Raw genomic sequence first — 392 nt, forward strand, 5'->3', positions numbered from 1 at the left:
TGGTAGGTTTCAAACTAGACTAACTAGATACAGGCCAGTTCACTAATTCACAGTTAGGACTAAGTCAATCCCAGTTACTCCAATGTAAAATATAAGTCAACTTGACAACACATTAGCAAACAAAAGTAACTTTCCTGTTCTGTAACTGGATTTAAGGACATAAGAAATAGTATGGAAGTTCTAAATAAATTCTTAAAATTAAGAACATTTTTTAGCAGAAATAATTCTACATACAGCAGGAATTGTAGGTTCAAGAACTTTACCAAGTTAATGTCTCTTCTTAGTTTTACATTTTAAGAACCTACCAAAAACATGTTGAATTTCTACATATTATCATAGTCCTTGATGAGATGGTTCTTTATTGTAACATCTTATGTCTATCTCTCAGGTTT

This window comes from Oryzias melastigma, unplaced genomic scaffold (genome assembly GCF_002922805.2).
Source record: "Oryzias melastigma strain HK-1 unplaced genomic scaffold, ASM292280v2 sc01520, whole genome shotgun sequence".
NCBI classification, from domain to species: Eukaryota; Metazoa; Chordata; class Actinopteri; order Beloniformes; family Adrianichthyidae; genus Oryzias; species Oryzias melastigma.